This window comes from Myodes glareolus, chromosome 8, assembly GCF_982192425.1.
Source record: "Myodes glareolus chromosome 8, mMyoGla1.1, whole genome shotgun sequence".
Lineage (NCBI taxonomy): Eukaryota > Metazoa > Chordata > Mammalia > Rodentia > Cricetidae > Myodes > Myodes glareolus.
This window is the reverse complement of record NC_142033.1, coordinates 63,804,907-63,829,159: the sequence shown is the minus strand read 5'-3', so window position 1 is coordinate 63,829,159 and position 24,253 is coordinate 63,804,907.

Sequence of the window (24,253 nt, the reverse complement as noted above, 5' to 3'; positions counted from 1 at the left end):
GAGGGTGCTTGCTAAGGGAAAAAGAGAACATTATTTTCTAGCCTTTTATAACATTGTTCTGCACTATCCTTCTGGTGACATGGTTAATTAAGAGACAACTTCTCAGCTTTTAAAATTTAACATGAAAGAAACATTTTTAATTAGGAAAGTATTCAAGTTCTGGCTCTGGCTGTGTAAGAAATATATTTTGAAAAAGAAAGTTTTCTAATTTGTACTTCAACTTTGTTCCTTGATTCCAAAATCACAAGTAAATGGAAGTGATAGTAGTCACAAGAAAATGTTCCTAGGATGTGGCCTTAAGGATCTGAACCTTGGGACACACTATTGACACTTTCAGCGATGGATCCTGGTCTCCTGGGGAGTCTTCAAGATTGCAGTGACTCAAAATGCAATGACCCCTTTGATTGGTAGATAGTTGAAAGACTCTTGTTGAAGTCATATATAGTATGGTATGCATGTCACTGTTCCCCCTCTATCTCAGTTATAACGAGTTTAGAATGTTCAAAGCACTTAATGTCATAGAACAGTGGCAAGAAAGAATTATCCTTTTCAGCAGCATTCTCAGCTGTGAAATTCTTTTCCTTCTTTACTGCAGCCCGACATTGCTGACCTATAGATCTCCAATTTTAGAGATCCTGAACTCTTGTACAGTAGCTGAAGCAAAACAAACTCATGGGGGAGGGGTGGAGAAAAACCGTAGAACGAAACTAGCTCTGGCAAATATTTGCATTCAGATCTGTGTAGTTCTTCCAAGTGGCTGTTCTGAGAAACTCCAGTTTTCATCAGTGATGATAATCTCTCTGAGATGCATTCTAATCAGGCATATGAAGGAAGTATCAAAATAACCATGATGGTTGTCAGGATCTCCTGTAGCCACCCAGTGGGCTTTAGATTCCCATGTAACTGTCTAATTGGCTTTTGAGTTTCATCCTCACTGACTACATTTTCCCCTTTAGGTATCAGTAGACATTTGTTCAGCACTCACTAAAGAGTCAGGAATCCCTCTTGATACTGGCATTGTGTCATAAACTCGTAATATCCTCCAAACATTTGATAGCTTCATGTGCTAGGTTGATTAAACATCAATAATCAAAGATAGGAAATATGTATGAAAAGAAAAAGTTGAAGGAGCTTTGAAAAGAACACCTCAATTCTGCACGGATTGGGGAAGCATAATTAGGAAACCCCAGGGTTGCATTCTGAAGAATATGTATCCATAGCCTACTTAAAGAGATAGAATTCAGGAGCTGCATAAGTGAGGAGCTGGGGTCCAGGAAGATGACCTATTTCTCAAGTAGTAGCTCCTTTTTTAGCTAAAGTCAAGTACTTTAATACCAGTAAAACTGGTAATAAGTGTACATCAAGAGTGTACACAGGAGGGATAACTGTGGTCACACTTTCTTTAGACGAGACATCCACAAAGAAGAACCAATGACTACAACCCAATCTGTTCTACTTTCTGTCTGTATAATATCAGGATTATAATTGCATAAAGTCCATGATAAAGACATTTTCTTTGTTTTCCTAGCACCTTCCTGAAATCTATTTATGTTTCCCAGATAACTCAACGTGGCAATACTGAATCTGCTGAATGGGTTCTGGTTGATAAGTAATTGCTAATGACTTAGCAGCTGCCACATGTTATTTAGCCTTTCATCCTCATTTTCATATTAAGAGCCACATTTCTCAAGTTATCATTTTTGACTCTTGATATGCCCTTCATATAATACTCCTATGTGAGCAACTCCTACTCAAATGAAACTCGAATCTACTATTTCTTTAGGTCTCATTTGTTTCAATGGCTGACTTTCTCCTGACTTATATTTTCTCAAGGTGAGTTTCAGTTCTGGAAAAGATCCCTTTGGAGTACCTCAAGTCATATGAGTTACTCTGAGTTTTGCCTCCTTTCTGGTTCTGAGTACTTATTGATTGAAATGCTAAATGCTTATATTGAAAAAGAGCATTTTCAAAGGCCTTTTCTTCTTTCTCTTTCCATCCTGAAACTTAGAAATCTAAACAGTTCATTCAACTATATTTTTATGTTGACTCTTAGTTTGATAAAAGCTCTGTTATTAAAATTAAGAAAAACAATCCCACAGGTTAGAAATTAAAAGACATAAAAATTTCAATGCTAGACAGACACTGCCTGCACCAATCAGACCAAGAGGTGAATGGCTGACCTTTCAGCTGGATAATCCAGTATCTAGACTCTAGGCCTAGTGACAAACCCTGTGTTCCCCCATCTCAGTCCCATTAGCCACTCAATGGACAAGGCTCCTGTGGTCAGGCTGCTCCATCATCCCCACACTGAACTCTGTAATCTACAAGTTTCATTCTGCCCCCAAACTCACCCATCCCCTACAAACTCAACATCTCCCTGAGACACAGAGACCACATAAACTGATTGATCAAGATGCGCAGACATTGAGTGCACCAATTAGAGAAAGAGATGCATGGATGCCAGTGCACGAATACATTCAACAACCTAATGAGCAATATGTCACAACTAGAACCTACTGGTTCTACAACGGGAAGACCTGAACGTCTGAACATAGAAGAATCAGAAGAAAACAATGTTAAATAAAACTTTATGAAGATGATAGGGAACTTTAAAAAGGAAATGAAAAATTCCCTTAAAGAAATCGAGGAAAAGACAAACAAAAATTGAAAGAAAGCAATAAATCTCTTAAAGAAAGCCAAGAAAACTAAGAAAAAGCAATAAACCAGATGAAATAAACAGTTCAAGACTTGAAAACTGAAATAGAGGCAATAATGAAAACACAAGCTGAGAAATTCTGGAAATGGAAAATCTGGGTAAATGAACAGGAACTACAAATGAAAGCAAAACCAATAGAATACAAAATATGGAAGAGATAATCGTAGACTTTAAAGTTAGGACAGAGGAAATACATTCATTGGTCAAAAAAAAAGCCAACAAAGTAATAACACAAAATGTCTAGGAAATCTGGGACACTATGAAAAGATCTAACTTAAAAATAATAGGAATAGAAGGAGAAAAATACCACCTCAAATGCACAGAAAATGTATTCAACAAAATTAGAGAAGAAAACTTTCCCAACGTAAAGAAGGAAATGCCTATGAAGATAAAAGAGGCTTACAGAATATCAAATAGACTGGATCCCCTCCAAAAACACTTCTTTTACCACATAATAATCAAAACACTAAATATAGAGAAGGAAGAAAGAATATTAAGCACTATAAAGGAAAAAAGTTTAAGTAACATATAAAGGCAGACCTATCAGAATAACACCTGATTTCTCAATGGAGACTCTAGAAGCCAGAATCTCATAGACAGATATTATGCAGACATTAAGAAACATGAATGCCAGTCCAGACTACTAGACTGAGCAAAACTTTAAATCATCATAGATGAAGAAAACAGGATATTCCATGTCAAAATCAGATTTAAGCAATACCTATTCACAAATCTAACCCTACATAAAGCAAAAGAAGAAAAATTACAATGAAATAAAGTTAGCTGCACCTATAAAAACCACTGGCAATAGGTAATTCCTCACCACCAAATCCTAAAAATGGGAAACACAATATGACCACCAAAAAATAGCAGGAATTAACAGTCACTGGTCATTAATATCCTTTAATACCAATGGACTCAACTTGCCTATAAAAAGATATAGGCTAACCAAATTGATTAAAAAAATGAAAAACTGACCTTCTGTTGCATACAAGAAACACACCTCAACTTCAAAGACATACATTACCTCAGAATAAAGGATTGGGAAGAGACTTTTCAGTCATATCAACCCAATATCTAACAAACTAGACTTCAAACTAATGATATGAAAAAGGTCATTTCATGTTTATCACAGGAAAAATCCATCCAGATGAAGTTTCATTTATGCTCCCAAATACAAGGGCACCCAAATATGTAAAAGAAACATTACTAAAGCTTCAATCACACATCAAACTCTACACACTAAAGTGGGAGACCTCAATTCCCCATTTCCATCAATGCACAAGTCTGTCAGATAGAAAATTAACAGAGAAATAAGGAAATTAACAGATGTTAAGACTCAAATGAGCATAATAGACATCTATGGAACATTTAACACAAGCAGGAAAGAATATTCCTTTATCTCAGCATATCAAGAAACCTTCTCTAAATTTGACAACATACTCAGCCACAAAACAAATCTCAACAGATGCAAGAAAATTAGAATAAACCCCTGTATCTTATTGAATCACCATGGTTTAAGTTAGAATTCAACAACAAGACAAATTACAGAAAGCCTACTAACTCATAAAAACTGAATAATGCTCAACTGAATCACCACTGGATCAGAAAGAAATAAAGAAAAAATTAAAGATTTTTTAGAATTCAATGAAAATGAATATAGAACACACCCAAGCTTATGGGGCACTATGAAAGCAGTATAAGGGGAAATTTCATAACACTAAATTCCTACAAAAAGAAGTTGAAGAAATCACACACTAGTGACTTAACAGCACACCAGAATGCTCTAGAATAAAAAGAAGCAAAGGCATCCAGGAGGGGTAGATGCCAGGAAATAATCAAATCGAGGGCTGAAATCAATAAAATAGAAACGAAGAGCACAATACAAATGATCAATGAAACAAAGAGTTGTTTTTTCGAGAAAAATCAACATGATAGACAAACCCTTATCCAAACTAACCAAAAGGTAGAGTGAGAACATCCAAATTAATGAAATCAGAAACAAAAGGGAGGGGACATAACAACAGTCACTGAGGAAATCCGGAGAATCATCAGGTCATACTATGAAAATCTATACTCCATAAAATTGGAAAATTTAAAAGAAATGGACAATTTTCTAAAAAGGTACCACATACCAAAATTAAATCAAGACAAGAAAAACAATTTAAATAGACCTACAACCCCTAAAGAAATAGAAGCAGTCATTAAAAATATCTCCACACACAAAAAAAGCCAGGCCCAGATGGGTTCAGTGCAGAATTCTGCTAGAATTTCAAAGAAGAGCTAATACCAATACTCCTTAATTTTTCCACAAAATGTAAACAGAAAGAACATGACCAAACTCCTTTTATGAGACTATAATTACCCTGTTACTAAAACCACAAAAAATGCAACAAGAAAGAGATTTACAAACCAATCTGCCTTATGAACATTGGTGTGAAATACTCAATTAATTACCAACAAACACACTACAAGAACACATAAAAAATTCCACTACAGTCAAGTAGGCTTCAACTCAGAGATGCAGGAATGGTTCAACCTATGAAAAAATCTGTAAATGTAATCCACTATTCAAACAAACTGAAAGAAGAAAACCCCATATGATCATCACATTAGATGCTGAAAAACCATTTGACAAAATCCAACACTCCTTCATGATAAAGGTCTTGGAGAGATCAAGGATACATGAAGCATACCTAAAGATAATAAAAGCAATTTTCAGCAAGCCAACAGTCAACATCAGATTAAATGGAGGGAAACTCAAAGCACTTCCACTAAAATAAGGAACAAGATAGGCTGTCCATCCTCTATGTATCTATTCAATACATTACTCAAAGTTCTATGTAAAGCAATAAGATAACAAAAGGAGAGCAAGGTGATACAAATTGGAAAGAAAGAATTCAAACTTTTGCTCTTCTCAGATGATAGAGTATACATAAGTGATGCCAAAAATTCTACCAAGGAGCTCCTACAGCTAAAAAAATACCTTCAATAATTTGGTAGGGTACAAGATTAACTAAAAAACTATCAGTATCCCTCCTATATACAAATGATGAATGGGTTGTGAAAGATATCAGAGAAACAACATAATTCACATTAGCCACAAATAACATAAATTCTTTGTGATAAGTCTAACCAAACAAGTGAAAGACCTGTATGGCAAGAACTTTCAGTCTTTGAAGAAAAAAATTGAAGAAAATATCAGAAAATGGAATGATTACCCATTCTCTTGGGTAGATGTTGACCAAGTTTTCTGTCCCACTCAGTACTGCAGCCATTCAGTACCAACAAAACACACACACAGAGGTCTACATTAATCCTAAATAGGTTGGCCTAATAGCTCAAGCTTCTTACTTTTTCTTACACATTACAGTAACTCATAATTATTGTCTGTGTTAGCCGTGTGGCTTGGTACCTTCATCAGCAAGGCATTCTCATCTTGCTTCCTCTACAGCTGGGTAATGACTACAGATTGACCTTTCCTTTTCCCAGCATTCTCCTGTTCTTGTCGTCCTGACACTACTTCCTGCCTGCTTTCCTAGCCTATACTTCCTGTCTGGCTACTGGCCAATCAGCGCTTTATTAAAAATAATACAAGTGACAGGATAAAAGACCATTGTCCCACAGCACTAGCAAGCATCAACATAATAAAAATGGCAATCTTACCAATAGCAATCTACAGATTCAATGCAATCCCCATCAAAATCCCAACACAATTCTTCACAGAACTTGAAAGAACAATACTCAATTGCATATGGAAAAACAATCCTTTACAATAAAGGAACATTTGGAAGTACTATCATCCCTGACTTCAAACTTTACTATGGAGATATCATAATAAAAACAGCTTGAATCTAAAATGGCTGAAAGACACTTAAGGAAATGTTCAACATCCTTAGTCATCAGAGAAATACAAATCAAAACAACTCTGAGATTCCGTCTTACACCTGTTAGAATGACCAAGATAAACAACACTGATGACAACTGATACTGGAGAGGTTGTGGGGTAAAGGGAACATTCCTGCATTGTTGGTGGGAATGTAACCTGGTACAGCCCGTCTGGATATGAGTGTGGCGATTTCTCAGAAAATTAGGAAACAATCTTCCTCAAGACCCAGTAATATCACTTTTGGGTATATATCCAAAGGATGCTCAATCATTCCACAAGTATATGTGTTCAACTATGTTCATAGCAGCATTGTTTGTCATAGCCAGAATCTAGAAACAACCTAAATGCCCCTTGACTGAAGAAAGGATACGGAAAATGTGGTACATTTACACAACGGAGTACTACACAGCAGAAAAAAATGTAATGACATCTTGGAATTTTGTAGGCAAATGGATGGAATTAGAAAACATCATTTTGAGTGAGGTAACCCAGTCCCAGAAAGACAATTATCACATGTACTCACTCTTAAGTGGTTTTTAAACACAAAGAAAACCAGCCTACAAATCACAATCCCAAAGAACTTAGACAACAATGAGGATTCTAAGAGAGACTTACATAGATGTAATCTACATGGGAAGTAGAAAAAGACAAGATCTTCTGAGTAAATTGGGAGCATAGGGACCTTAGGAGAGGGTTGAAGGGAAGGGGAGAGGCAGGGAGGGGAGAAAAGAAAAATATAAAGCTCAACAAAAATAAATTAAAAAAACAGCTTGGTATTGGCTTCAAAATAGATGCATGGACCAATGGAATTAAATTGAAGATACTGACATTAAGCCATACTCCTATGAACACCTGATTTTTGACAAAGAAGTCAAAATTGTACAATGAAAAAAGCATCTTCAACAAATGGTGCTGGCATAACTGGAGGTCAACATAGAGAAGACTGCAAATAAATCCTTATCTATCACTTAACTCAAGTCCAAATAGATAAAAGACTCCATTTAAAATTTGGGGATTCTTTGTTCTAAAACTAAAGAGTAGCTCCTGAAACTATTTAGCAACTAGTGCAGAAGCATCTCAGCTGGAACTACTGAATCCTTACATATTAGTTTAGTCTTTACTACTCCTGGAGGTGAGGCCCAAGCAAGAACAAGGTATTAGTCATAAGGGTTCTCATCATGGCGTGAGAGCCCTAGTTCTCCCACTGTTCTTTCTTTAATCAGAATTACTTCTAGATTCTCTTTTCATCAGTAGCATAGTTGTTGCAAAACAGGAAATCACACTGATCTCTCCATGGTCACACACACCAAGCCAACAAACCCAAGTCAGTCAATCTGTGGAATAAAGAAACTAGGTATAAAATCTATGTTCATCAGGAATGATTTAATATGAAAGTAGTAAAATCGATTTCAGCATACAGGTCTTCTGAGGTTATTGTTGGCTTTCTTCTTGGTAAAATTACATTTTTAGCTGTAAGTGTTTTCTTTTAAGCTCCTGCCTGTCAATCTTCTAATTTCAGAAGACTATTACTTGAAGTGTCCCTTAGGTCCATAACATCAAAAACATTCTGTCCCTTTCATGATCTCATTTATGAAGCTCAACCCAAGTCTGATTCATTTTCTGTGATGCGATTTGTCATTAATAGATTCATGTTGTTCATTGTTTCCAGGTCCACCATCTGAGAGCTATTGAAGTGCCCTCGAGCTCCTCTGGTTGCTGAATTCAACTTTTTCATCAACCACCATTGGAACCACTTATCTGGCCAATTCAACTGCCAGACATATCTAAATATTCACCTTTTCTTCTTTTAGATGGACTGGGGATTCTTGGAAGTCCTCTAAAATGTTGTAGCTACTGTGCAGTCACAAAGAATGTAAAAGAGATGCTAGCATTGCAGAAAACCATCAGAAATTCTATATTCTAAGACAAGAATACCCACAGAAGACAAAAGTGAGAGAATGCAAGGCAGAGCAGAACTAACAAAAGAAATTAAGAAGAAAGCATAAAGAAGATGAAAGAATACCAGAAGGACAGGAAGACAAAAAGATATTATTATTATCTTTAATAATACTGATAATATTATTATCAGTAATATTAAACTCTAACATAGGTATGTAATAGTTTTTTTTAGAAAGATAGATCATTGTGGAGAAGATTTTGAAGCTGAAGACAAGACAGGTCAAGAAAAAAAAATTGTGTTCTATTGAATTAGTATTTTAGTGCTGAAAAAACAACTAGATAAAAAGGCATCCGAGGACCAATCAAGATAGACATTAATGAAGTTTGTACAGTGAGTTCATCATGCTAGGTTCATTGTAATTACAGGAGACATGCCCCATGTTTATTTAGGTCCTCTGTCATTACTGTTCTCTGTTTCTCTCCCGTGAACATGGGATGTGGCCACACACAACATGAATGAAATGACATTGGCCTGGGGCAGATTCTGGTTGCCTTTTTTTGACAGGTACTTTTACTTCTGTGTTTTCCAGATTGCTGATGTTTCTTTCAGACAGCACTGCTATGTTATGCATGTAATATCAAATTCAACAGACACATTGGCAAAGGTGCTGGGATTTTATTAAAAATACAGACAGGGATGAAAATTCTAGAAAATAGATGCAGATGGATAATCCTATTAAGCAAAGCAAGAGTTGAAAAATGACAAATGTCTCAGATTTTCTATTATTTAAGGATATATACATAAATATATCTGTGCTACTTCAGAAGAACAGAGGAATCCTGTATATGTGTGCAAACAGACAGCTCTCAGGATGAATGCTGCTGTGAAGAAGAAGGCAGAGCAAGGGTCAGGCTCAGCTTTCTGTTATAAGAATATTTCTAATATGTTCTATTTTCAAAACAATTACACACCTAAGTTGGAGTTTAATCATTCTGATGTGTTTTTTGTCTTCTGTGTTGATTACTTATAATCTTTATTTTATTTTCTTATTTCTTTGCTGTAAGTTTTGTCCTGCCCTGCATTCTCTCATTTTTGTCTTCTGTGGATAGTCTTGTCATACATAGAACCTCAAAGAACTTCTGTTGCTACCTTGTCAACTTTATATATAAAGTTATGTATATACAGATGGCATAAAAGCTTCAACAAACCATGTAGCGGAACAAAGGAGAGTAATGGGAGGATAAAAACATCCAGGACAGTACATTATGGGTTATAATATTCAAATGTTATTATATATTTGAATGAAAAAGGCTTTATGTAACCAATATAGGAGAATAAAAATTTCCATTTAAAAAAGCAGAATAACACCCCATCCCCTGGGATCCATACTAGAGCCCATAGCCCTAGAAGTCTTATCAGAGGCCAGCTTGGTCCTAGGGACTCTAGGTAAGATACCATCCACCACTACCTAACCCTTTTAAGTCCAACAAGTCCAGACTGTACCGCTTACCCAGGGCTCTATATCCCAGCCTACAACTTCAGATAAAGACTTCGCTTTCTATCTCTAGTCAGTCAATCAAGTGAAAAGACTTTTTTTTTTAAACCCAGGCATGTAAAATTTAACAACAGAAAAAAAAATCACAAAAAGCCATCTATGCACCCTTATTGGGGAAACCACCCCAAAGTGAGCATTGGTAAAAAGGAACTGTAAATTAAGTGAGAGAAATCTATGAACTGGGCATGGTGCTGTGTGCCTGCCCCCTCGGTGCTTTAGAGGACAGCACATTGGGACCTGGAGTTCAAGTTGAACTGAACTACACAGCGTAAGACCCTGACACAAATGAGGGAGAAAGGGAGAGAGGGAGCAGGCAAAGGGGAGAGGTCAAGAGTGAGGAAGGATGGGAGGAAAGAGATTCAGCGTAAGACTGGAGAGGAGAAATGATGCGAAGAGTGGTATATGCAGACCTAGAAACCAAACCATGGAGAGAGCAGTTGGCTGCTCTTTTGGGGGCTTCTTTTTGTTTTTGTTTGTTGTTGTTGTTGTTCTTGGTACAAGATGAAAATGTTTGAATGGTTTCTCATCGCATTTTAAAGATGGAGCAAAAATGCACAGTATTAACTCATCATGAATTTTATGTTGAAAGTCAAGGCCAAGGTAGCAGCTGGAAATGGTGGGACTGTTCATCAGCAGGGTCTAATCGTGAAATGACAGAGAAGAGAAACTGACTTTTAATGTGGCTCTCCAAACAAACATCAAGAACATTGACTCGATCCTAGGAATGGGTTCAATGGCTGTGCTTGGCAACCCTGTCTACGTTCAGAAGAAACTCCTGAGACTAATTGTGTAGTAAAGGCTCCATTGCTCCTCTCTCCTGCAAACTATATGTCTCTAGATGTCTCCGTCCACCAAAAACTCACAAGACTGAGAGAAACTCACCTTAGCAGGGATGGAAGCAGATTCATGCAAAATTGCAGTCTTGAAAATGGGCTACCCAACTTCTACTTTTAAATAAATTTTGAGTCTTTCTTGTAAAAAAAAAAAAAAAAGACTTCAATTTTACCAGAAGCCAGGCTTTATCTATGATACCAGGTAAGCACCCACTGTCCATTAACACTCTTTAAAATCTGCCTACCAACCCCAGACTTTCTCAGCCCTGGGCTCTATATCCTGGCCCAAAACCCTGAAAGAATGTCCCACGCTACCGTCTCGCCAGCAAGAACGACACGGCACACTTAGGATCCTTCTGCAGAAAAGCTTTAATGCATCTTGAGAAAGAGAGCATAAGCTTCCAAAGTGGAGACCCAGAAGGAGGGGAACCCATCCCTTATATAGGAAACAGTCCTCGCTCCGGACGTGTCACTCCTGGATTGGTCTGCTGCCCATCAACCCAGATGACGCCTCGGGAGTAGGCGGGGACGCAGCAGTGAAAAATTACCAATTACATGCGCATTATCTTGTTCACCTGGCGGTGAAACCGGATGCCAGCGCCATCCTGTAATGGAGAATGTGATTGCGACCCTCCACAGAAGAAGTCGTCAGCTTTACTAGAGGCCAGGCAAGAGCTAGGAACCTGAAGTAAGATACTGCCCACTACCCATACTCCTTACAACTCACCCAACAACCTCACCTTGCACCACATCCCATGAGCTCCATACAAGGACCCACAGCCCTGATAGCTTTACCAGAGGCCAGGCTGGTCTTAAGGAACTCAGTAAAAATCACCCACCACCCATTAAACCCTGTAAACCATGCCAACATGCTCAGATTGCACCTCTTCCCCTGGGTTCCATATCCTGGTCTACACCTCTGGATGAAGACTTCATCTTTAAGAGAGACCAGACTGTCTCTAGAAACCTCAGGCCCTTAAAGTCCCAGAGGAGGCACTCTTCTAGAACTGAAGACTTGCTAGTCACCAGAAATCTTGAGTGTTTACTCTAGAAGATCAGAGAGGAAAGAGAAACCAAGGAACAAAACACTCATTCAGAAAAGACAAATGCATAATCAACACCTAGACTTATAATCTCAAATACAGATGCCTAAATACCAGTGTGAGAATGAAATCAATAAAAGAAAGGACAATATAGCACTACCAGTCATCCAATGACAGCAAGACAGAACAATCCAACAAGAACAATCCAATAAGAGCCAAGTCACAAGAAAACAACCTTTAAAATGAAGATAATAGAGGTCCTTAAAAACGAAATGAAAAAGATTCCTTAAAGAAATTTGTGAGAAGCCAGGTGAGGAGAGCATACACCTTTAATCCCAGCACTCAAATGCAAAGAAAGGTGGGTCTCTGTGAGTTCAAGACCAGATCAATTTACAAGACCTAGCTTCAGGACAGGACCAGGGCTACTATCTTGAAAAACAAAACAAAAACAAGAACAAAACAAAATTTAACAAAATAACAGAAGAAAACTTTCACCACCTAAAGAAGGCCATGCTGGATAAAGACACAAGAAACTTCAGAACACTAAATAGATTGAATCAGAAAAGAAAATCTCTATGGCACAGAATTATCATAACACTAGACATATAGAACAAAGAAAGACTATAAACAGTACAAAGGGGAAAAGGGTAAGAAACATATAAAAACAGATCTTTTAGACTCACATCTGACTTCTCAACACAGATCTTAAAATCCAGAAGAGCCTAGATTGATGTCTTGCAGAGTCTAAAAGACCATGAATTTCAACCAAGACGACTACACTTAGCAAAACTGCCAATCACCACAGATGGAGAAAACAAGATATTTCATTAAAAAGTCAAATTTAAACAATATTTATCTACAAATCGAGACCATACAAAAGGCACTACACTAGAAAGAAAATGCCAACCCCAGAAAGTTAACTACACCTAAGGAAAAAAAGTCAGTATGTAATCTCATAACAACAAAATTCAAAGAAAGGAAACACACACACACACACACACACACACACACACACACACTATAACCCCCAACACAACCACCATCAAAATGACAGGAAGTAACAATCTTTGATCATTGATATCCCTCAATATGAATGCACCCATTTTACCAATAAAAAGTTACAGGCTAACAGAAGGGATTAAAAAACAAGATTCATTCTTCTGCTGCATACAAGAAATATACCTCAACATCAAAGAAAGACATTACCTCAGAATAAAGGGTTGGAAAGAGATTTTCTAGTCAAAAGGACCTAAGACGCAAGCTGGTGTAGCTATCCTATTATCTAACAAAATAGACTTTAAACCAAAATTGATTAAAAGAGATGGAAAAGGACATTTCATATTCATTAAAGAAAAAATTCACCAAGATGATGTCTCAGTTTTGAACATCTATGTCCCAAATGTAAGGACAGTTATATTTGTACAAGAAACAATACAAAGCTTAAGTCACACTCAAAGATCACACAATAATAGTGGGAGACTTCACAATCCAACTCTTAATAATGGAACAAACCTAAAGATAATTAAGGCAATATACAGCAAGCCAACAGCCAACATCAAACTTTTTTTCTTTTTTCTTTCTTTCTTTATTCATTTATTAAAAATTTCCACCTCCTCCGCACCTCCCTTTTCCCTCCCCCTCCCCAGCTCCCCTTCCCTCTCTAGTCTTAAGAGCAGTCAGGGTTCCCTGCCTTGTGGGAAGTCCAAGGTCCTCCCCACTCCATTCAGGTCTATAAAGGTGAGCATCCAAACAAACCAGGCTCCCACAAAGTCAGTCCAGGCAGTAGAATAAAAACCCAGTGCCATTGTCCTTGGCTTCTCAGTCAGCCTTCATTGCCAGCCACATTCAGTGTGTCCATTTTGATCACATGCTCCATCACTTCCAGTCCAGCTGGCCTTAGTGAGCTCCCATTAGACCAGTCTCACCATCTCAGTGGGTGAACGCACCACTCGTGATCCTGGCTTTCTTGCTCAGCCAACATCAAACTAAATGGAGAGAAACTCAAAGCAATTCAACTAAAATCAGCAACAAGGCAAGGTTGTTCACTCTCGTCAAACCTTTTCAGTATAGTACTTAAGGTTCTAACTAGAGCATTATGACAGCTACAGGAAATGAAGGGAATATAAACTTGAAAGGAAGGAGTCAAAATATTGTTATTCATAGATGATATGATACTAAGCATATGCAACCCCAAAAACTAAACCAGCCAACTTTTTCAGAAAATAAATACCTTTAGTCAAGTGGGTGGAGGCTGGATTAACTAAAAAATTTTTAGTAATTATCCTATATACAAAGAAAATAGACTGAGCAAGAAACAAGAGAATAAACACCTTTTACAATAGTCTCCAATAATATAAAATATTTTCATATAACTCTAATTAAACAAGTGAAAGCCTATATGATACGAACTTCAAGTCTTTGAAGAAAGAAATTGGAGAAGATAATCAGAAAATGGAAAGATCTCCCATGCTCAAGGACTAGCACATAAATGGCCATCTTACCAAGAACAATCTACAGATTCAAGATAATCCCCATTATGTTCTCAGCACACTTCTTTACACACCTTGAAAGAACAACGCTCCACTTCATTTGAAAAAAAAAAAAAACAGAAAACCCAGGATAGCTAAAAGAATCCTGTATAATAAAAGCTGGATATGACTTCCTGGACATATCACCTTCCCTGATTTCAGCTCTACTACAGAGATACTGTAATAAAAACTGCAAAGTATCGACATAAAAACAGACAGGTGGATCAAAGAAATTGAAGACCCAGACATAAATTCACACATCCCTGGATACCTGATTTTTGACAAAGAAGCCCAAATTACATAATGGAGAAAAGAAAGCATCTTCAATAAATGGTGCTGGCATAGTTGGCTGTTGACATGTAGAAGAATGCAAATATATCCATATCTATCACACTACACTAAACTCTAGTCCAAGTAGATCAAAGACCTCAATATAAATGCAGATGCAGATACACTGAATGTGACAGAAAAGAAATTGTGAAATAGCCTTGAATACGTTGGCATGGAGACAACTTCCTGAACAGGATACTAATAGTGCAGATACTAATCTTATTTAATACCTAATAAATGTGACCTTATGAAACTGAGAAGTTTCTGTAAGGCAAAGGATACCATCAACAGAACAAAACTGTAGCCTAGAGAATTGGGAAAAGATCTTCATCAACTCCATTTCTGACAGAGAACTAATTTTCAAAATGCATAAAGAACTCAAAAAACAAACCAAATAATCCAACTAAAAATAGGGTACAGATCTAAACAGAAAATTCTCAACAGAAAAATCTCAATTGTCCAAGAGACACTTAAATGTTCAACATCTTTCGCCATCAGGAAAATGCAAGTGAAAACAACTTTGTGATTCCATCTTACACCTGTCAAAATGTCTATGATTAAAAAAAAACCAAGCAGCATCTCATTTTAGAAAGAATGTGCAGCGAAGGGAACACTCCATTACTTGTGGAAGTGCCAACATGCACAGTCACTTTGGAAATCAGTGTAGTGTTTTCTCAGAAAATTGAAAATCAAACCTACCACAAGACCAATGTGTACCATTCTTGGTTAAATACCAAAGGATGTTCATTCATACCAGAAAGGTGCTTGTTCAAATATGTTCATACTAGTTTTATTTGTATTAATCAGAACCTGGAAACATCTTAGATGTCCCTCAACCTAGTAGTGGATAAAGAAAATGTGCTATATTTACACAAAGAAGTATCACTCAACTGTTAAAAACAATACCATCATTAAATTTAAGGGCATATGGATGGAACTACAAAAAGTTATTCTAGGTGGATAACCCAGAATCATAAAGACAAACATGGTATATACTCACTCATAAGTGGATATTAGTTGTAAATTAAAGAATAATAATACAACAATCCACAGACCCAGGCAGACTATGTAACAAAGAGGTTTCAAGTAGGGAAGCCTGGTTCTCCTTGGGAAGTGGAAATATAAGAGATTTCAGGGGTGGACAATGAGTGAATGGGGAAAGACATATGAGAGATAATATTGGGGGCAGCAGAGGGGAAGGGTACTGAAAGAGACTACTGGAAAGCGGGGAGGGGAGGCATTTCAGGATGCAAGAGAATCTCCCAGAAATCTTCAAAAATGACCCCTGTAAGTCTCAAAGTTATAGTGAATACATAGTCTGAATGGGATACTTCCTCTGGCCAGAGGGAGTAGAAAACCAATCCAGCCAAATAGCCTTAGACCTGTAGTCTCTCCTGCCCATAGGATGTGCTGGGATAGGGGTGGTCTAGATATTGAGGAAGTGGCCATTCAATAACTGGTCCAGCAAAAAACCCATGCCAGGTGAGTAAGCCCATCACTGACACTATCTGAAGCATCAAGACCCACAGGCTGTATGGTCCAGACATCTAGGATAGAACAAAACATGACTGGAAGAAAACCATAATGTCAATGTAATGATGCCTAATGGTGTTCTGCTAATGCTTATCAGCTGTGGCCTAGCCCAATTGTCATCAGAGAGGCTTCATCTGGCAACTGATGGAAACAAATGTAGCCCTACAGTCAAACATTAGATGGAGCTTGGGGAATTCTGCTGAAGGGAGTGAGGAAAGATTGTAGGAGTCAGAGGGTCAAGGACACCAAGAGAAAACTCAGAGACAACTAACCTGTGTTCATAGGCCCTCACAGGGACTACACTGACAACCATGGGATCTTCATGGGAACTGACCGAGTCACTCCGCATGTATGTTACAGTGTGTAGCTTGGTCCTCTTGTAGGACTCCTAACAGTGGGAGCAGGGGTTGTCTTTGACTTTTTTTTTACTAGATTTTGGGACCTTTCTCCTCATACTGGGTCACCTTGCCTAGTATTATTACATAGGGATGTGCTTAATCTTATGGCAACTTTTATAACCATGTTTTGTTGACAGCCATCGGAGACCTGCACTTTCCTGAATGCAGATGAAGGAGGAGTGGATTGGAGGGTAGGAACAGAGGTAGGTGTGGGAGGAGAGCGTGGAGGAGAAACTGTGGCCAGGATGTAAAATAAATAAACAAGGAAATAAAAAAGCAAATGGGAAAAACTGGGACAGGAAAATAAAAATGTGGTTTTGTGATAGGGTTTGAGCTGTCCTTTCTTCCTTAGAGTCCTACCTAAACAATGGGCATAAGTGCCATTCTCTGATTTAATGACAATATCTACATTTATTTGATTACATTTCTCTAAAGTATTCATTTTTATAAAAACCAGCCATTTGGCTCAGCAGATAGGCCCATACAGTGCTGTTACAGATAACCTGAGACTGTTTCCAGCAATGCAGTCATGTGACTCACAGGCACCTGTAGCCTCTGTGAGGACCTGAGCTTATGTGCTTATTTCCATACCCAGATGTACATACAGACAAATAATTAAAAATAAATCAGTTCTTAAAGAATGTCTAGAATCTGCTTGTCATTAGAACCAGTAACATCAAACAATGTTTATGGCAATAGAAACTTGGTTTCAGCTTTTGAGAATTATGATTTGGTAAGCTACACCCAGATGTGTGTTGTCCAGGACCAGTCTCGTGGAGGCCTCACATGGAACGTGGAACGTTCTCATGTGAGTATAATTGAAACTCCCCAGTGTAGACTGGTGCACACACTTTAAGAGGTTGCTGTCAGGCCATGGTGGATGCTCTACATATGGAAGTTACCCTGATTTCATAAAAAGGCAGCAAGCTGAGCCTGACCCTTGCTCTTTCTACAGCAGCATTAATCCTGAGGGTTGGAGGCTTGCACACACGTGCAGGATTTCTCTGTGCTTCTCTGTATGACTGAAAAATGCTGTGGTGACACTTAGGTTCTGTGCACTGCAGGCTTTGTGGTTGCAGTCTCTGTGTTGTTGAGAGAGAAGTTCAGGCTCCTCTTTGGAAGTTCCCTTTTAATTGAATAACTGAGAAGACCCATTGAAGCTACAAAGCTTGAAACTTCCTTTAAATATTTTTATTGAAACATTTAAGCCTTATTTTTTTTTTGTTACAGTCTCATGAATCTTAGGCTGGCATCAAACTTATTATGCACAATGACCATGAACTTCTGATCTTCATGTTTCTGATGTCTTAATGCTGTGATTTCAAGCACATTTCCCCATTTCTGTTTTTATGTAGTGCTGTGTATCACATCAGGGGCTTTCTGTGTTCTAGGCATTTTAACAACACAGCTCTGCTTCCAGGTCCTTAATCTCCCCCTTTTTTATTGTTTCTATTGAACTATATATTTTTCTTTGCTCTCCTCCCTTTCTTCAATCCTCCCTTTCTTCCCTCTCCCATTCATTCCCATGCTCCCAATTTACTCAGGAGATCTTGTCTTTTCCCTTGTAGATTAGATCCACGTACATCTCTCTTAGGGTCTTCTTTGTTTTCTAGGTTCTCTGTGATTGTGAATTGTAGGCTGGTTTTTCTTTCTTTTATGTCTAAAAGCCACTTACGAGTAAGTACACATGATAGTCGTCTTTCTGGGTCTGGGTTACCTCACTCAATATGATGCTTTCTAGATCCATCTATTTGCCTAAAAATTTCAAGATGTCATCATTTTTTTTCCACTTTGTGGTACTCCACTGTTTAATTGTACCACATTTTCTTTATCCATTCTTCGGTTGAGGAGCATTTAGGTTGTTCCTAGGTTCTGGCTATTAAAAATAATGCTGCTATGAAGTAGTTAAACTGGAGAGGATATGGGGTAAAGGGAACACTCCACAGTTGCTGGTGGGAGTGCAAACTGCTACAGCAGCTTTGGAAATCAGTATGACAATTTCCCAGAAAATTAGGAAACAACCTACTTCAAGATTCAGCAATACAACATTTGGATACATACCCAATCATACCACAAACTCTCCCCACTTTTAACTAGAAAAAAACAAAACAAAATAAAGAACAACTCTAAAAAGAATAATACTTTATTTAATCAGTTAAATTTTATTTCACAGAATACACAGGAAGTACATACAAATACAAAATGAAATGATAGGATGCCTTCCTTTGTCCCGCTGGGTCTCAATTAGGCTGCGTGAATCATCTATGACTCTATTGGAATGTGTGAAGCTTTTGCAGAACTGAAGCCCAAGTCTGTTTTGAGACCATTTTGCCTCATCTTTATCTCCTTCTCTTCCCAATCTCATTATGAGCAATGGGTCTTGAATTTTATGTGTGGAAAAGATATAGGACAGGAGACCACTTGCTAGGTAGAACCCCAGTAGCACAGACAATAAGAGAATCAATGAATAAATGGGACCTCCTGAAACTGAGAAGCTTCTGTAAAGCAAAGGACACTGTCAGAAAGACAAAAAGGCTACCTTCGGACTGGGAGAAGATCTTCACCAACCCCTCATCAGACAAAGGTCTGATTTCCAAAATATACAAAGAACTCAAGAAACTAGACAATAAAACTCTAATTAACCCAATTAAAAAAAACGGGGTACTGAACTGAACAGAGAATTCTCAACAGAAGAACTTCGAATGGCCAAAAGACACTTAAGGTCGTGCTCAACCTCCTTAGCGATCAGGGAAATGCAAATCAAAACCACTTTGAGATACCATCTTACACCTGTCAGAATAGCTAAACTCAAAAACATCAATGTTTAGCCTATGCTGGAGAGGATGTGGAATGAGGGGAACACTCATTCATTGTTGGTGGGAATGCAAACTTGTGCAGCCACTGTGGAAATCAGTGTGGCGGTTTCTCAGGAAACTGGGAGTCAACCTCCCTCAGGACCCAGCAATTCCACTCTTGGGAATATACCCAAGAGATGCCCTAACATACTACAAAAGCATTTGTTCAACTATGTTCATAGCAGCACTATTTGTAATAGCCAGAACCTGGAAACAACCTAGGTGCCCCTCAATAGAAGAATGGTTAAAAAAGGTGTGGAACATATACACATTAGAGTTTTACTCAGCGGTAAAAGACAATGACATCTTGATTTTTTCATGCAAATGGATGGAAATAGAAAACGCTTTACTGAGTGAGGTAACCCAGACACAAAAAGAGGAATATGGTATGTACTCAGCAGATTCTAACCATAATTAAAGGTCTTTGAGCCTATAATTCGTGATCCTAGAGAAGGTAAATAAGAAGGTGAACCTGAAGAAAATCATATAGTTATCCTCCTGGATACTGGAAGTAGACAAGATTGCCAGGCAACCTTGGGTGCATAGGGGGTGGGGGGTGGAAGAAAGGGGAGATGGTTAGAGAGAAGGGAGTAGAGGAGGATGGGGAATAGCTTGGCGGAATGGGATGGGGGGGAGGGAGGAAGGATGGATATGGGAGCAGGGAAGTATATATCTCAACTAAGGGAGCCATTTTAGGGTTTGCAAGAGACTTGATTCTAGAGGGGTTCCCAGGCCCAAGGAGACGTCTCCCAGATTATTCCCTGGACAGCAGAGGAGACGGTGCCTGAACTGGCCTTGCCCCATAACCATATTGATGAATATTTTGCATATCACCATAGAACCTTCATCTGGCGATGGATGGAGATAGAGACAGAGACCCACATTGGAACACTGGACTTAACTCCCTAGGTTCAAATGAGAAGCAGAAGTGGGGAGAACGTGAGCAAGGAAGTCAGGATCAGAGGGAACCTTCATCTGATGATGGATGGAGATAGAGACAGAGACCCACACTGGAGCTCTGAACTGAGAGCCCCCAAAGTCCAAATGAGGAGCAGAATGAGGGAGAACATGAAAAAAGAAGTCAGGACCGCGAGGTGTGCGTTCACTCACTGATACAAGGGGACTGATCTAATGAGAGCTCACCAAGGCCAACTGGACTGGGACTGAATGAGCATGTGATCAAACCGGATTCTCTGAATGTGGCTGACATGGGGGCTGACTGAGAAACCTTTGATAATGGTACTGGGACTTGTTTCGTTTGCATGTTCTTGCTTTTTGGGATCCTAGTCTGTTTGGATGCTCACCTTCCTAGAACTGGAGGGAGGGGGAGGAACTTGAACTTCCCACAGGGCAGGAAACCCTGATTGCTCTTAGGACTGGAGAGGGAGGAAGAGAGGGAGTGGGGGGAATGGGAGGGTACTGGGAGGAGAGGCGGAAGTGGAAATTTTTATAAAATAATATTAAGTTCATAAAATAAAATAAAATAAAATAAAATAAAAGAAAAGAAAAGAAAAGAAAAGAAAAGACTATATGATGCTAATTTGCTTTGCTTCTGACATGGCCTTTGCAGGGCAAGAGGCTGAGCAGAGAATCAGCCCATGATCTAAGCCCATACTTTAAAGTAACCTGTCTGTTGAATGTCACCCTAATGATGAGAATACTCTGATACACACTACCTAACTGGCTGTAGACTGTCATTTTTGCCTTCTCCTACCCCAACAAGGAAGACATAATTCATATGATCTCTTAAAACTTCTTTTCTCATTGAGAACACATAGAGCAAAAACATGCTTCTGAGCAGAAATTTTCTCATTTGGGCTACTGGTCAACAGTATTAGAACTAGATAGGAACTTACTAAAAACACACTTTCAGGCCAACCCCTTCAATTAATTGAAACATAAAATCTGAGCCAGGACCCAGCAATCCGTATGTTAACAAATCCTCCAGGGAATTACAATACATGCCCCAGTTGGCAAAGCTCTGGTGTGGATCAATGGGCAATACTCCTTTCTCAGGAACAGCTGAGTCATTTAACCCCTGGAAACCTCAGTCTCTTTATGCACACAAATTGAATAGTTATACCTTTTTAAAATAATTATCATGAGTTTTAAATGACACATGAGCACCTAAGACGCAGTAGGTGCTCAGTAAATGCTAGCCAAAATTAAAAGACCAGGAAGCTTTAAAAGTGGAATATAAAAAGGAAAAAAAGGATGAGCTTCAGACTTCTTTTCTTCCTTATATAACATCTTTAGCGTTATATAATGTGCAATTTGCATGCAAAACATCCCACCCCAGGGCATCATAGAAGCCTTGAAAAATCCAATATTATGCAGACAGGCAGAGCTGGCTGCTAAACCAGGCTTAGAAACTAATTTTCCCTCTTTAAGGAGGTGACATTTGCACATTCAACACAGCAGCAATAAATTTAGGCTTCCTTACCACCCCCTGCTGTACATGGGTTATTATATTTATCAATAGTGAAGTTATTTCTCTTGCAGTATTTGGAGCTGTTTTTGTGCCTCCCTCATTCTTTTCATCCACACTATAGTTATCAGCAAACAGCTCATTAGAAAACCAACAACAACGAAAACCTAAAACCATTTTAATGGCAGAAATGAGATTTGAGCATTTAATTAAGCTCCAAAATTACACTTTCCATTAATAATTGGGAATACACGCCATGTCAATTAAAAATGGATTAACGGCAAAGGCTTGAAAATTTGGACTTAAACGTAGCCTGAATTTTGAAGCTGTTTGTATTCTCAGAGTATCCCAGGCAAGTACTCGGAGGAAACAAAGAAATGCTTCTCCTTTGGAAATTTCTAGAGATTAAGAAAGCCTTTTCTTCCTTACCCGTGGGTTAGTGCTGGTGTTGACAGTGCATCTATCATGTTCACGGATGTGCAGGTATGCAAACCACTATAAACAAAAAAGCAGATCACTGGGTGCTGAAAGGATCATGATGCTAAAATTCAAATAAGTGCTGGGGAAATGGCTCACTAATGAAAGCACGTATCATACAAGAAAGGAGACCCAAGGACCGACGCTAATAAAGACTGGGTGTGGAGGCATGCCTGTAATTCCAGTCTTACAAGGAAACTGCTAGGGTGACTAGTCATATTGGTGATCTCTGGGTTTGAGTGCGAGATCTTGCATCAAAAGAATAAAATGGAGGGGCAATGGAGGAAGACTCCTGATATCAACCTCAGGCCTTTGCATGCTTGTGCACACATGTATGTCCATCTCCCATACACACCTGCCCACACACATGCCAGCATCCATGCACTCCACACTCATAAACACAGTTGAAGAGAAAAGAAAAAATTAAACAATCAACTAAAGTCTGGTGTTGCTGGTCTGATGCTGATGCTACATTATAACCTGGGTCAACTGAACACAGTGATCATTTGCACTGAGGATTTCTAAGTCCACAAGAGCCAAGGTGAATGATAAAATCCCCTTATTGGGAATCCATCAGTCAGCCAACACTTTCTGTACGTGGATGCAGGGTTGGGTCTCCTATTTTAAGCAAGCATTTATTTTTGTTTTTTTGTTTGTTTGTTTGTTTTTTGGTTCTTCCTGGGGATAGGGGTGCATCTGGATCCGGGGCAGATCTGTTTGCTCTTGGCACCGTTGAGCCTATTAAACTGAAGTTGCAGACTCATGAATTTGAAGTGTGAAAATGCTCCCACTCCTGGCTCTCCTGTGGCTCCGGGAGTGTTGTTGCCAGCCCCTGCTATTCTTGGCTGCACTGACTCTCTCCTACATGAAATCTCTAGAGGAACCTCATGTTCTAGCATGTTGTAAATGAAGGCAAGAGAGCGTTTAATAGCTCCTAGCACTCAAATAATTTTTTCTTTGAGAACAGCAAAGATTTGGAAGAAAGGAGAACAGGAGAGGGCTATGGTCTTCATCTCATCCAGAATATGGCAGTGATTTTTAACCTTCCTAATGCTGTGGCCCTTTATTACAGTTCTTCATGTTGTGGTGATTCCCCATACATAATTTTTTTTTTTACCACTACTTCATAACTGTAATTTAGCTACTGGTATGAATCATAATGTAAATATCTGATATGCAGGGTATCTGAATGTGACCCCCAAAAGGGTTATGACCCATGGGTTGAGAACTGCTATACCTAGGGGGAAACCATCCTGAGAATAGCAATCATTTGAAAGAGTCAAAAAATGTTCTTTCTCTTCCATGGAAATCTCAATGGAGTTGCCGCATGGGCAACTGGGAACTCTTCTTTAGTTTTCTTGTTTCTACCTCTGACCTTTGTACTTCCTCCTCAGATTCTTTCTCTGACTTTTGTGTTTGTCTTTCTCTCTATAGCTTTGTAATTATGAGTCAAGGACTGGTTCTTTGAAAACCAATACAGAAAACAGTGAGACTAAATGAAGGAGAATGGGATACTTAGGGTGCAAAAAGTAAGACCCCACACATACATGACTTGAGAACTGGCAAGTCATTAGCTGTACATTAACAGAGTCTTGTTGTTTAGCACATCCATATTCCATTCCTGAGAAAAACAGAAGTTGAGGGATTTTCATCTTTACAAACTCCTTATGATTCATGATCTGACATCTTTGCCAAGTGTTTTGATTCAGGGATGTGTAAAGCTAATTTTTCAAATAAGCCAATATAGAGATTGTAAGAATCCTCCCCT